Source organism: Pinus tabuliformis, chromosome 2_1 (genome assembly GCF_031772625.1).
Source record: "Pinus tabuliformis cultivar Carrire ecotype Pingquan chromosome 2_1, CPIR1, whole genome shotgun sequence".
Classification (NCBI taxonomy): Eukaryota; Viridiplantae; Streptophyta; class Pinopsida; order Pinales; family Pinaceae; genus Pinus; species Pinus tabuliformis.
Genome location: NC_142299.1, coordinates 676,141,800 through 676,155,463, shown reverse-complemented (window position 1 = coordinate 676,155,463; position 13,664 = coordinate 676,141,800). Strand labels below are relative to the sequence as shown.

Sequence of the window (13,664 nt, the reverse complement as noted above, 5' to 3'; positions counted from 1 at the left end):
AAATAGAGCAAGGCTCTAAGTGTAAAAGAAGACTAACTGAGAATAGAAGATGAGGAGGAAAAAGTCTAAGTGATTGAGTCGCAAGTTGAAGTGTGTCTTTGGGTCGTAGAGTAGGAGAAGGCTCTGGAGTTGAGTGCATAGAGGCCTAATAGTCCACAGCTGTGTGTGAAGACACATGCAGCTGAGTGCATAGGGTGAGTCGAGTCTGTAACTGAGGAAGGAATTACTAAAGATAAGTTTTGTCATAATTATGTGTATCTGTTCTTGGGTTAATGCATGTTTGATATAATTTGCAAATATACTGTTTATTTACTGTGCACGCTTGTATGAATGGTTTATGTTGTTAAGTATAACTTAAAGCACACAAGTAGGCTAAGATAATAAACTAACATTAGAATACTAGTAAGGCCTTGGATAATAACACAAAGCGCGGTGTTCAACCCCTGGGTAGGGTTCCGCAAAGGCAGTATATTAGGATACGAGGTATAGGAAAGTGCGCGAAGCAACCTACACATAGGGTCAAACCACGGACCACTTGAACTCATCAGACATCTCCAGGGTGCAGAAACCTGGTTCTAGCACCCTCCCATACTACTTCAGGTGAGACCTCAATCCGCACTCTGCGGACTGTTGCTGAAAGGGCCAGTAGTACCGGGATTTGTTTAGCTAAATTAACTCTAAACCTGGGTCAGGCCCCAATAAGCCAACAATGTTCATATGTATATATGCCTTCTATTCTGTGAACCGGTGTGTATACATGACTTAGACTAGGTTAAGCAACATATGCAACTTAAAAAAATATCTTTCCTCAATTTCTTGATTTTGATCTATTCTTCTGTGTCATTACTCTATTACCTCGGAATTGAACTGTTACAATGTGAGTTGCCATCATGCATCGCTTTATCATTTATGAACTTACCTGTGGATACATATGGTTATCATATATGTGAGTTGCCATCAAGGACAACACCTAAACCATAATGCCAACAACTAGTCCCTAGAAGAAAGCACATTACCAACTTTCCTGCATGTCTCACTTGATCAAATATGGGGAACAATACACGATGAAATACATTTTCCCAGAATGCCAATGAGAATTTGTGACCTCTCTCCTTCAACAGATCAAAAAGCACCTCAAGTGCACAATTCCTCACTTCTGTCCGAGGATCAGAGGTTAAATCTGACAATCCCGCAAGCATTGGAAACCAATAATGGTTTTTACATCAATATCTACATCTAATCTAATAACTTCCACGAGTTTCAAGGCCCCAACTGGAATTAGACCCTGCAAGGATGAAATATATTAGTTATATTGATGACTGAAGATCAAATGCTAAGATAAAATTTCAGAACTGTCCAAAGTGAAGATCCTGCAAAAAAAATGTATAGCATTCAATGGTCAGTAGATTCATAATATTGGACATTCTTATTGAATTATACGTATATGACATTATATTATAACCATGCTTCTTTAAGGAGAATTTTCAATTGATTTTGTATATGCACTGTATCAAGACTAGGAAATACAAGGGAAAAAATGATTGAAATAAAAAACACACAAAAATATAAACCTACCACTAATCTATGTCATGGGAGACAAGGAAAGAAAGGCATGGGGATTCAAGTGTCTCATATGGCTATGTAGACCCCGCAAAATGGGATACATTGAATATTATATATATATATAATCAATTAATTAAAAAAATAGAAATGAAATACGGAAAAAGATGTAAATGAACATTTACAAATTAGAAGTAAGAACTACATCAAATACACTAGAATAAAATTATAAACTAAAACCATACTCATACATATAGATGTTGAGTCCTGAAAATACATATCTCCTACACACTTTCCTAGACTTTTTCCCCTCACCTTGAACCTCATAAGCTATCAAAATCATTGCATATTGATTCTAAAAGAGCACTTAAGTGGTTTTCTGACTATGTTTTTGTGTTTGCTGTTTGACTTAGATTTTTCTCATGAGCCACGGAATGTAGCCACTTTCCGCAGCTGATTCAACTTTCCATAGCTATTTTTGTTAAACTCCAGGTTGCAGGTGTCATCAGGCAAAACAGGACACGTGGGCAGGTCAAGAATGACCTGGACATGGATCAGGTCCTATTGGTTCAGCCAGATTCATCAAAGAAAGTCGTGGTCAACGGTGGTCAAGCAGTGGTCAAACAGAGGAGTCCTACAGCAATAGGACTCTGTTTTCAAACATGTGAAGGATTCGTGGTCATTCCTAGATCCCTGGGGACATGCTGACAACTGTAGACTGCCCCACGATGCAAATCCAATAGCCATAGTTGATAGATTTAATAATCTCGGCAACCATTATGCTAAATCCATGGACGTTGTCTTTTACGTGTCTTCTGTTGACGTAGTTTCATAGGAAAACAGTTATGAATTTTTTGTTATAAATAACGCGTTTCTATACGCATAGAGTTAGTCTTTTTTTAATGTAATTTCGCTGTTAAAGTTTACTGTGTCGTGACATTAGTCCCACTGTGGTAATGAGAGGGTTATTCCTCTGTTTTGTGTTATAAAGAAGACTCTGTTTTTATATGACTGCATGCGCATAATTTTGGAGTGATAGCTTGTTGACGAAGGCCGTGCAGAGGGCCCCTGCACACCAAGGTTTGTTTCGTTTCTGCTGTACAGTTTTTATGTATCGTTTCCTTATTTTCACTATACATGTTTCATAGTTATCCACCTGTGTATATATTTCATCTGTTATGATATTAACATTTCATTTCTATTTATGATTTTACCAGCTTTGTATATTGTTGTTAACGCTGATCAGTGTGTGTATGTTTCAGGATAGAGTAGGCCCGGGAATTTGCATATAATTTTCGCAATAACTAGTGACATGGGATTAGCCTCTCTGTTGACTTTGTTTTTCTTAGTTTTTTTTATTCCAGTTCTGTTTGGTTGATTTCAGTCTTATTCACTTGCTTTGTTAGTTAGCTTAGATATCAACTTGCTCATATCATTGACGATTATCTCCGAAAGCCATAACTTATACTACCTGGCGAGGAATCAGATTATGAATGATGTGATTGGTTTTAGTTTTACTTTTCTACAATTAGACATCAACTTGCTCATCATTGACGATTATCTCCGAAAGCCATATCTTAGACTACCTGGCAAGGAATCGTATTATGAATGATGTGATTTGATTTTAGTTTTACTTTTCTACAACTAGACATCAACTTGCTCATATCATTGATGATTATCTCCGAAAGCCATAGCTTAGACTACCTGGCGAGGAATCAGATTATGAATGATGTGATTTGATTTTAGTTTTACTTTTTTGCAATTAGACATCAACTTGCTCATATCATTGACATTATCTCCGAAAGCCATAGCTTAGACTACCTGGCGAGGTATTGGACTATGAATGATGTGAATTGATTTTACTTTTACTAGATTGCAATTTTTTATTTATTTGAGTGGAGTAGCTTAATTCATTTTTCTATATTTAGACAGCAGCAGAGATAATGGTTTCATGATCAATAGTTCATTATTTTCTTGATTTAAATAGCAGCATATTTTTATTCTTGTTCAAGTATTAATTTCATCACTAGTATGTTCTAAGACCCTCTGAAGTATTAAGTTCTGAAAATCATTATAGAGGACATAATTGCCTTAAAATCTATATCCATACTTGCCTTCTAGAGTATTATTAAAACTCAGGAATAGGATTTCCATTCATATTAGGAGATAAACAAAGATAAAAACCCCCAAAACAAAATAAAAATTGAAAACAACAAAAAGGTAAGAAAGAGGTTGTCTTGCACATATAGTGCACCACACTTCATCAATTTACGACTCCCGGATTGATAATTAATGTAGCAATTTAGGACACTAAATTGACTAAACATTTTGGCGTCATTGCCAGGGAAGTGTAACTAGGTAGCCAATCTCTTAAAAAGAAAGAAGGGAAAAATTGATAACTTCTTGAGGTATGCTCTCCTCTTGCACCTAGTGTGATCTGGAGGATCAAAAAAGAGAGTTGTTAGTTTAATAATTTCTTGATTATGCTCTCTTCTTGCACCTAGTGTGACCTGGAAGATCAGAAAGAGAATTATTAGCCCGACTTGAAAAAATAAAAAATAAAAAATGGCATGCATAGAGCAAGAGATTCTAGGGGAAGGTTTATAGCTAGGGCCAAAAGTTTGATTTTCACAACTCCAACTACTTCAAGGCATAGACAAGATACACCTCCATCATCTCCGACTCACACTCCCAACCTTAGGATTCCTAGAATTCAAGGGGCAGCAACCGAATTAGGAGACTCTCCCACACTATCCATTAAATCTGACCTAGGAGAAGAACCTTTCTTCACTTCTACAGGGGAACATATTGTAATCAAAGAATTAGAATCACTTGAAGAAGAGGAGGGAGAAATTCTTCCTCATTCTCCATTAATAGAAGAACTAGAGGACTCTGAGAACTCTGAGGAAACTATCATGACAAAGGAAGCAGTAAATGGATTTGGAGGAGGGGGTCGAGGTAGAGGAAGAGGAAACAATGGAGGAGGTAGAGGTAACAATGGGGGAAATAGGGATGGAGATAACTCATTTTTATTCCCTATAGCCGATGAGGAAACCCATACAACAATGAAAAACATTTATCCATCTGTCCTCCCAAAATTTTATGGGTTGCGAAGTGAGGATCCTGAAACATTTCTATTTGAGTTTGAAGTCTTGTGCCAAACCTATGATTATATGGAAGACTCTCAAAAACTCAAACTGTTTCCTTCAACATTGAATGGAGTTGCTTTGAAATGGTTCATGGGATTAGTGACTCAATCTATTAGGACTTGGAATGATATGAAACAAAAAAAATTGGATAGATACTTGGATTATTGTATGCCCACCAATCATAAGGATGAGGTATTCAAGATGATGTAAAAAGAAGATGAAAACTTGGAGGATTTACTTTAAAGATTTCAATACAACTTAAAGAGAGCAAAAATGAGTAATTTAGATGAGGAAACCTTGAAATCCCTTCTATTAAAAGCCATTAGAGATGAATGGATAGACATTTTAAACATGATGGGGAAGGGATATATTTCTCAACTTCCACTCAATGACATAGCAGAACTATGTGTCCATCTCTCAAGGGGAAAATTTAAAACTGGAAAAGGGCCTAGAGATCCTTCTCTTATTAGAGCAAACAAATCTGCAACTGGATCAGTAAGTAGGGTAGAGATTGGAAATATGCTTGATAAGTTCAAAACTGATATTCTAGGGAGCCTTAGTGAACAACTAGACACCCTTAAAATACAAAACAAATAGAAAGCAGAAGCCGAAGCCTTAGCCATCTTTTTCCCAAAATGTAGAAAGAAACATGCTTTAAGGGAATGTCCCTTAGATGCAAAAGTTGTAGAAACATGTGTGATTTGCTTAGAGAGCCATGAGACCAAGGATTGTCCTTCAATTCCTGGGCTCAAAGCTGTCTTTCAGGAAGATCCAAATTCAGTAGAGTCCCTTTGTTTTGTTTCAAGAAGACCATGGCAGGGGCCACAAAATCAAGGATTTAACAATCCTATGAACTTTCAGCTCCCACCAAGTTGGAACTCTTGGCAACGACCTTGGCCCCAATCTCAAAATCCATACCAATCATGGACACAAGGGATGCAAAATCCTTATGGGAGATTTGCTCAATTTTATCAATATCCTCCATCTTTTCAAAATCAACAAAATCCACAAATTCCAGATCAAAACCCACAACTTTCATTACCATTTCCGCAACAACAACCTTCTCAACAAAATCCAAATCCTCAACTCTTGCTTCCATTTCAGCAAAAGACAAATCAACTCCCAGCCTAGCCATTGCCAAATCCCAATAACAAAAATCCTCAGAATTCTTACATGGTAGAATGACAACAATTTCCTACCTATATGATTGTTCCTCTTAATGATGTACAGCTCAAGTCTGGTAGATTTTTAGAAAAACCTTCTATAGATGTTCAAGAGCATACCTCTGAGGAATATTCTCTTAAAACCAATAAAGATTTTGAGGAAGCATCTCTTCAAAACCCAAACATTCAAAAAGAAAAAGAAAAAGAGTCAACCCACATAACTCCTATAGTTGAGCAACTTGCATCTTCATCCACACCTCCTTTCCCTGAAAGATTACAAATTGACAAAGGGGTGGAAAAAAAATCTTGTTGCCTGACTATGATTTTCTAGATGAATTAAAGAATGTCTATATCAATATTCCCTTGCTACAAGCCATTAGAGAGATTCCTATTCTAGAAAAAACAATAAAGGAGTTGAGTCTCAAAAGACTAGGAAGGAAACCAAGAGATACAAGAAGAATCCACCTGGTAGGAAAAATTGCAGATATCATGATGGGAAAAATTACCATGCAGAAATATGTAGATCTAGGTAGTCCAATTGTCAAGACACATATAAATGGGATAGAAATTCCAAGTACTTTGATTGACTTAGGGGCTGCTATCAACATTATGAGTAGACAGACTATGGAGCAGCTTAAACTTTCTAATCTTCTTTTTACACCCACCTTACTGCAACTTGCAAATAGATCAATAATCAAACCAGATGGTGTTTTAGAGGATATTTCAGTCTCCTTAGATTCTTGGGAATATCCATTAGAATTCATGATTTTAACTCCCAAGAGTAATTTAGGAGGGCATCCACTTATCTTAGGAAGACCTTGGCTAGCCACAGCTGATGCTTTCATTAGTTGTAGATTTGGAGATATGTACATTTCTAATGGTAGTTTGACAAAGAAATTCAATTTGTATCCTCCAGCAAAGGCAGTTACAGAAGTAGGAGACAATGAATGGGTCGATGATGAGGACAGTATAAAACCTGTTTTTACCATTTCTGAAATGAGTGAAGATAGTCAAATTCTAAACACATTAGAAAATTTTGAAACATCTTCAGAATATGACCACACAAAATTTCAGTTAGATTCTAATATTGAGTACTTATCATCAAGACAAATGTCTCTTTACTCTATGGAAGAGTTTGGTAGTTCTACCATTGAGATTTTTTCAGGTAAGACATTGAATATCAACAAAAATTTGGAAAAGTCACAACAGGAAGAGCTAACCAAAATCTTGCAAAAACATTCTATTGCATTTGCATGGGAGTATACTGATATGAAAGGTATTGACCCTAAGACTTGCATCCATCATATCTATATCGAGGAAAATAGTAGACCAATCAGACAACCTCAGAGAAGGATGAATCCAAATCTTAGGGAGATAGTGAAATAAGAGCTCCAAAAACTACTCAATGTAAACTTCATTTATCCAATTTCAAATAGCCGATGGGTTTCTCCTTTGGTTATAGTACCCAAAAAGAATGGTAAATGGAGGGTATGCATTGATTACAGGGAATTAAACAAAGCAACTTTAAAGGGTCAATTTCCTTTGCCCTTTATCGATCAAGTATTAGATACATTAGCAAGAAAAAAGTACTTTTCATTTCTGGATGGTTTTAGTGGTTATAATCAAATTCAGGTAGCACCTGAGGATCAGGATAAGACCACATTTACCTATCCATGGGAAAATTTTGCTTATCGAGTGCTTTCTTTTGGATTATGTAATGCACTCGCAACATTCCAAAGAGCAGTGCTAGGAATTTTTTCTTATCTAATCCATGATTGTATAGAGGTTTATATGGATGATTTTACAGTTTATGGTGATTCATTTGAAGAGGCATTAGAAAATTTGGAAAAAGTCCTTATAATATGTAAAGAAACAAACCTTTCATTACGCCATGAAAAATGCTTTATGATGTTTACTGAAGGTATTGTTTTAGGACATCATATTTCAGGGGATGGGATTAAAGTTGATATATCAAAGGTTGAAATCATCTCTAGGTTGCCTATTCCAAATTGTCAAAAAGATGTTAGAAGTTTTTTTGGATTCACTGGATATTATAGAAGATTTATAGAAAACTTCACTAAAATAGCTCTTCAAACTGCTTACAAAATATTGTGAATTCAAGTGGGATCCTGATTTCCAATCAACATTTGAAACTTTGAAAACAAGAATATCTGAAGCGCATATCTTGAGAGGACCAAATTGGAAACTTCCTTTCCATATTTCTACAGATGCTTGAGATACAGCTTTAGGAGGTGTGTTGGGTCAAAAAGATTTAGTTCCTTATGCCATTTACTATACCAGTAAAAATTTAACTCCCACTGAGTTGAACTATACTGTGACTAAAAAAGAGTTCTTAGTTGTTGTTCATGTAATCAATAAGTTCAGACATTATATAACAGGCTATGAAACTTTTATTCATACTGATCATTCTACAATTAGATATCTAATGAACAAACCTGTTACTAATGGCAGAGTTACAAGGTGGCTCCTACTTTCATAGGAATTCAATATTACTGTGTTGGATAGACCAGGGAAACAAAATACAGTAGCTGATTTCTTGTATAGGATTCAGAATACTAAAGAAGATTCTCCTGTAGAGGATAAGTTTCTTGATGAATATTTATTCGCAGTAACTACTAAGACCCCTTGGTATGCAGATATAGCTAACTATTTGGTTACAGGGAAACTACCTCTACATTTATTTCCTAGTGAAAAAAAGACATATTATTCAGGAGAGTTCAAAATATTCATGGTTTTCTAACGAATTGTTTAAAACAGGGCCAGATCTTGTGATCAGAACATGTGTTAGGGAAGATGAAATGCCTGATATCCTCAAAGCATTTCATGATGAACCATGCGACGGACACTTTGCTGACAAAAGGATAGCCTATAAAATCTTCTCTTTAGGATATTATTGGCCATCCCTCTTCAAATATGCAAAATAATATGTCAAAATGTGTGACAGCTGCCAAAGAGTAGGTAAACCTACCCTTTCAAATGAAATGCCATTGCAGCCACAAGTACTCATCGAACCCTTTGAAAAATGGGCTTTAGATTTCATTGGACCTATTAACCCACCATCTAAACAAAGAAAGTATATATTGGTATGTATTGATTATGTCACTAAATGGGTAGAAGCCAAAGCATTATTTTCTGCTACTGAGCATTCAGTTGTTAGTTTTCTTTGTGAGGATATTTTTACTCGCTTTGGTGTTCCAAGAGAAATTGTGACAGATCAGGGAAGCCAATTCACATCCAACTTGGTGGAGAAGCTGATGGAAGAATACAAAGTCAAGCACAGAAAATCTACTCCTTACCATCCGCAAGCAAATGGTCAAGTGGAGTTTACAAACAAAGTTATTGAAGGCATCATCAACAAGACTGTTCATCTACATAGAAGAGATTGGGAAGAAAGGCTTCCTGAAGCTTTGTGGGCCTACAAAACTACATGGATAAATACAACAGGACATTCTCCCTATGAACTTGTTTATGGGAAAGAAGTCCTGCTCCCCATTGAGTTCAAAGTCAAAACTTTCAAGATGGCAGTTCAGTTGGGAATGGATTTATCAAAAGCCCAAAAGCATAGAATGGATCAGTTGAATGAGCTAGATGAGATCAGACAAGAGGCAATCCTAAGAACTGATCTAGTTCAATATCAAAGAGCTAAGTGGCATGACAAATACATCAAGGAGAAAAAGTTTCAAGAAGGAGATTGGGCATTGCTATTTGATTCCAAGTTTAAAGATTTTAAAGGAAAATTTCATACTCATTGGCTTGGGCCATATGAGATTGACAAAATCTTTAGCAATAGAGTGGTAAGAATCAAAACCATTGATGAACATAAAAATCCTATTATTTTGAATGGCCACAGATTAAAGATCTATCATAAGCCACTCTCAAAAGAGGAATTTGTCAAAATCTTTCAAGATAGTTCTGCAATAGGGTTGGTGAAGAAGAATCCTTCTTCTCCACCAGCCTAGCCTTTGTTCTTTTCTGTTAAAAAAAAAAATAAAAAAAAATATGTGTATAAGCCTGAAACCAATCACTGATTGGCAGTCTTATACAGAAAATACAGGGCGAAAATCAGGAACTCCTGATGCCCTATATTTTCCAAAAATAAAAATAAAAAATCCTCTCTCGTTGTATTCATAGTTTCTTGACATCTCACTTCACTTCATTTCACCTCATTTCACTTCACTTCATTTCATTTCATTTCATCATCTCATTCCGCCAATAAAATTCCTTTTATGACCATTTTCATTCACTCAGTCATCATTTATCCATCTCCATTCAGTCATATGATCACTGTGTTAGTTTCCGCAGCTGAACCCAGTTTCCGCAGCTAGAAGCCGATTCTGCAACCATCACTTTGTTTTTCAACACTGACAGTCAGATGTTAGTTAAATGATCATGAAAATCAAATGCAGGTATGGAAAAAGGAAGATATTCTGAAGATATAAAGCACCTAGAAGCATCATCAGGAAGCAGCCAATCAAAGGTCAGTGGACGGAAGTGGTAAGTTCCAAGGTACGAGCAAAGTTTATTTCAAATAGTGTTTTTAAAACACATTTTAAATAGTTATGAAACCACTAGCTCCATTATATGTAATGATTCACCTTGATAGCTTCCATAACCACTCCATAGGCTTTTCATAATTCCACCACGAACCTTGCAGTAATTTCTAACAGCGTTATGATCCATCTCCGAACTTAATTCGTGTTCAATCGTACTTTGACACTCCATCTATTAAAATGAGTAATTATGAGGACATGATCGATTTGGTCACAACTCTTTTCCACTGCACAAATTTCGCAGCCATTTTGTGAGCATGCTAATGTCTATTCCACAGCCGTCTAGTTCAAAACTTTGTTGGGTTCACACTATTTCCATACTGCCCCATCAAAGTTGCATTTGTATTGTTGGTCTGGTCACATAAGCCCTCGTTCTGTGAACCCATTCTAGCCTTCATTCTGTGAACTCATTCTCGCTACCTATTCTCTGTCCCTCCATTTGCGACTATTGGTTTTTCTGCACAGTCCTTCTACATTCCCCGCAAGCACAACTGTCTCACCTTCGTCAGTCTATCATTCATGCAGACGTATTTTAAAGTATGGGAAGGAATGTGTCCTCTGTTGAGAGCAGAACCGGAAGGGCCCAAATTTATGGAAGGGTATCAACAATTAAAAAGTATGTTAAGGAAGGCATGGTGGCTACAATTCCTTCAGAAATTCAGAGGCTACAACAAGGAAGTTATGAAGAATTTTGCGAGGTCTTTTGACGGAGTGGAAGCTGAGGTTGGAGACCTTAAATTCTCAATCACAAAGGCATCCATAGAAACTGCAACAGAACTCCCACAGGAGGAAGAACAGTGGTTCAAAAATAAAATCTTTGACGAGAGAGCATGGAGGGTTATCCTACGAAATCCAAGTATGGATGTAACCATTTTCAAACGTGGAATCCTTGTCTCTGCTTTAGAAGAAAAATGGGCTAGTCTATTATTAATAATCTAGAAATTCATTACCTGTGAGGGACGATTCGGGTCAATGTACATGTACCACACCCGGTTGCTGATGAATTTTCTAGAAAACCAAACTATTAATTTGCCCTACTTCTTGTTAAATAGCCTGAAGAAAATGTCCATCACCGTCCAAAAGAATCTGGGGGACGTAGAACCCCACTTGTATCATCACAGCCTTGTGAAAATTTTGATTGAAAGACAATTAAAGGAAAAGAAGGACACCTGGGAGCAGTTTTTAGTTAGAAATTTCTTTCAAGATCCACAAGAAACCCCTCAAAGCAGCTCATCAAGGAGAATCAGAAGAAAGAAAACAAGTGATAGAATTCAGAATACTCCTACTAACATAGTTGAAGAAACTAGTAGGGAAGAAAAACTATCTGAAAGTAGGAAGGAAAGAACTGAGGGTAAGAAGCTAAGAAAATCAAAAGGGAAAAGAAATATTGAGGTTGTCTATCAAACCCCATAACCTTCCTCAGAAGAGGACCAACAAATACTGTCTGAAAGACTAGTTTACCTTCAGGAACAGTTAGCTACAGCGAAGAGAAAAGGGAAAGAAAAACAAAGTGTGGAGAAAGAAGACACTAGTTCACAAAATTTAAGAAGGAGCTCCAGACTTAAAGGAAAATTGAGGAAGGTACAAACGAAAGGGCCCCACTTTATTGATTTATGAGGAGAAACATTGGAACAACCTTCAACAATCCCTCCTGGCTGTGGCCCACACCATAATCCTATTCGTCAGCCAAATTTTGAAAATAGTCCTTCTCGACCAGAGTTTGAGATCAGTCCTTCTCAACCAGATTTTGGGAACAACCCAAGGAAGACTACACCTGAGATAGATCCAATCTAGCAAGAAATGTATGATTATATTGAGACGTTGGAGAAAACAGCCATAGACCAAGGCACTTCATCTGCCCAGCCTAATACAGCTCAAGAAGCTCAAATCCAATCACTAAAACAAGGAGTTTTTGAGCTAGAGGTCTTAAATAGACACATCAAAAGAGAAAATGAAACATTGAAAGAATAGGGTAGGTTAGATAGGATTATTCATGACAACACCATGTTGCATCTTGGGCTATGGCAGAAGAAAAATAGAAAATTAAAGAAAAAGAACAGGAGGTTGAGCAGGGCTCTCATCAACCTCAAATTCAGGTGTCTAATGAGGAAGCCGAGGATGACAGTGGTCCCAAGAAAGAAGAAAAGAAGGCTGGATGTATTGGCAGAGGTCTTAGAACACATGAACTGAAAGGAGGATGATCAAAGTTTTGGTTGCATGGGGACATGCAACACCTTCACAGTGGGGGTACGTTGAGTCTTGAAACTACATATCTCCTACACACTTTTCTAGACTTTTTCCCCTCACCTGGAACCTCATAAGCTATCAAAATCATTGCATATTGATTCTAAAAGAGAACTTAAGTGTTTTTCTGACTATGTTTTTGTGTTTTCTATTTGACTTAGATTTTTCTCATGAGCTGCGGAATGCAGCCACTTTCCGCAGTTGTTTTTGTGAAACTCCAAGTTGCAGGTGTCATCAGGCAAAACAGGACATGTGGGTAGGTCAAGAATGACCTGGACATGGATCAGGTCCTATTGGTTTAGCCGGATTCATCAAAGAAAGCCGTGGTCAACGGTGGTCAAGCGGTGGTCAAACAGAGGAGTCCTACAACAACAGGACTTCGTTTTCAAACACGTGAAGGATTCGTGGTCATTCCTAGATCCCTGGGGACATGTTGACAGCTGTAGAATGCCCCATGATGTGAATCCAACAACCACAGTTGATAGATTTAATAATCTCGGCAACCATTATGCTAAATCCATGGACGATGTCTTTTACGTGTCTTATGTTGACGTAGTTTCACAGGAAAACAATTATGAAGTTTTTGCTATAAATAACGTGTTTCTATACACATAGAGTTAGTCTTTTTTTAATGTAATTTCGCTGTTAAAGTTTACTGTGCCATGACATTAGTCCTACTGTGGTAACGAGAGGGTTATTCCTTTGTTTTGAGTTATAAAGAAGACTCTATTTTTATATGACTGCGTGTGCATAATTTTGGAGTGATAGCCTATTGACAAAGGTCGTGCAGAGGGCCCCTGCACACTGAGGTTTTGTTTCCTTTTTGCTGTACAGTTTTTATGTATCGTTTCCTTATTTTCACTATACATGTTTCATAGTTATCCACCTATGTATATATTTCATCTGTTATGATATTAACATTTCATTTCTATTTATGATTTTACCAGCTTTGTATATTGCTGTTAACGCTGATCAGT

General features: G+C 36.8%; 1 pseudogene; it reads right to left on the bottom strand.

The window, feature by feature from the left end:
* Positions 1-938: 938 nt before the first annotated feature.
* LOC149202400 (brefeldin A-inhibited guanine nucleotide-exchange protein 5-like) overlaps positions 939-13,664 on the bottom strand; it is a 32,547-nt pseudogene continuing 19,821 nt past the window's right edge.